This window comes from Nannospalax galili, unplaced genomic scaffold, assembly GCF_000622305.1.
Source record: "Nannospalax galili isolate Female #2095 unplaced genomic scaffold, S.galili_v1.0 scaffold79, whole genome shotgun sequence".
Taxonomy (NCBI): Eukaryota; Metazoa; Chordata; class Mammalia; order Rodentia; family Spalacidae; genus Nannospalax; species Nannospalax galili.
Window position 1 is genome coordinate 1,594,036 of NW_008343959.1, and position 2,528 is coordinate 1,596,563.

A 2,528-nucleotide genomic window follows, 5' to 3' on the forward strand; every position below is an offset into this window, starting at 1 on the left:
GTTCCAAAATACAACACCACAAATCCACTGTCTTTTAAAACTACAAGTCAGAAGTCTGATATGGTCCCACTAGGCTAAAAAAAAACAACAACAACAACAAAAAAAACACTCTCAAGGCTGAATTCCTTTCCAGAATTTCTGGGGTGAAGCTGCTTTTCCTTTTTTAGATTCTGGAGCACTCACCTTCCTCTAGTTGCATTTTAGGGACTTTCTGAATACAGCTGCTACATTATGATTGAGTAATTGAAAATATTCTCCAGTGTTCAAGATGAAATGTTTATTAAACTTAAATTCATTTGCAATTTTAATTATCTTTGCCACATAATGGGAAGAATTCACAAACTGTGCGAGTTTGATTACAGATCATACTAACTGGCTACCTTTCCTTATTATAAGTTAATTTTGAATAATTCTGATGTTCATACATACATATACTTAGGTGTGAATTATTTAAATGAAACATGCTATATGATAATGTTACATTCAAGTTGATTTAAATAAATGAATGAAGTAGTAGAGAATACTGGACAATCTATTACTTTAATAACTAGTCAGAAACAAGTGATTGGCTAAGAAATATATTACAAAAATACAGTCATTCTTATTTGACATAAACATGTCTTTATAATTTTAAAAAACACATTATTTATTATTTTTATTTCTTGTGTGTGAGTGTATGAAAGTAGGTACAATGTCTGTGGAGCTCAGAAGAGAGAGACAGATACCCTGGAACTAGAGTTACTGGTGGTTGTCAGATGCCAGGAGTGTTGAACCCAGGTCATCTGTAAGAGCAGCCAGTGCACTTAACTGGTGGGTGAGCTGTCTCTCCAGTACCTGTCTTTCTCTCATATTTTTTGAGACAGTGATTCACATATTCCAGACTGTTCTCACACTCACTAAGGAGGCAAAGAAGACCTTGAATTTCTGACCCACTTGTCTCTACAACCAGAGTGCCCAGATTACAGTTGTGCTTCACTCAGTCATGTTTATACTGTGCTGCAGATCACTGTCTAGGCTTCACACATCCTAGATAAGCAAGCTACCACTTGAGGTACATCATTAGACCCTTAATTTATGTTTACTCTTCCTTTATTAAGATTGTTTTATAGGTCAGCATATAATGTAATAGGTTTTCCAATAGCATCTTCAAATGTGTGTCCCCTCCCGAAATATTCTCGCTGGATCCCTCACACCTCCCCCAGCTCTTTCCTGTTCTTCTAGTTACTCTCAACTTCTTCTTTCCTATGACATGTGTTCCTTTACCCTATTTCCCACTTTCTTTAAGATATCGTCCTTCCCCATATTCTTTCTTCATGATGTCTGATTCCACAAGAGTTAAAATATGTCGTGTTTGTCTTCATAAGTTTGATTTATTTCAGTTAACACAGTGACTCCCTGTTGCATTTTTTGCAAGTGTCATTATTTCATTTTTTCTAGTGGCTGCACAGAATTCCATTATGTTACACACATATATGTAGGGGGTGTGCATATGTGTGTGTTAGTATAGATGTCTGTTAGAGAGTAATAATTCTGGAGAAAACGTGGGAATATAGTGATGTGACATTCAGAAGAATCAATGTGGATGGGAAAATCAGATCAAGAAATACCCAATGGCTCATAGTTAATCAAGGAACTTCTGGAACAACTATATGTCTGATATATAAAACTTGATGGTCATCTAGGCTGGCTCAATGTTATGACTTTTATGAATAGTGTGGCAATAAAAATAGGTATGATAGATATGAAAGTAATATGTGACACATAAATCTATCACTGTGATATGTCCATATACAGTCCATGGTGTATATACCTGAATGGTAGAGCTGGTATTTCATATTTTCTGTCTTCCACAGAACCACAGAGGCTGCACAGGTTTACAGTGCCACCAGCAATGGCTCATTGTTTTTAGAATTTCTAATATCTCTTTTCTATCAAATTTTCCTTTTTTATAAAAAATGTAAGTTAAAGAATATTATGGAGAAACTTTAATTAGTAGCTTAGAGTAAAAAATAATTGAAAATAATAAAATAGCTCATTGCATTTTAAATTTCCTAGATAGATATTGTTGAAGTTAATTTCTTTATTCAGATAATGCTCATGACTCTAAAATAAAAATTTTGTATTGTGATCTGTCATAAACTATTTTAAAACATCACTTCAATAGTGTAGGCTTTAATAAGCATTTCAGATATTTAGATATCTCTGTTTGACACTGATATGGTTCTTTAGGCATTTTTGAAGGAAATGTAATAAATGAGCCCAGTAATTGCATACTGAACATGTATTCATGTTTAAAAATGAAAAACAAATATAATGTATCATTTTTGTGGAGTAGAAAAGGCAGATAATAATTTTTAGAAAATAACAGCTTAGACTAAGGTGAATCCAAGTTGCTTCTTTGAAGTTACAACAGCATTTCTTCTAAAACTGTAACACATACCATTGTAAATCGAAATAGCAAAGCTCAGTAGACATTTAAAGGAATTCTAAACACAAATAAGTTAATAACTAATGACATACAATAGAAC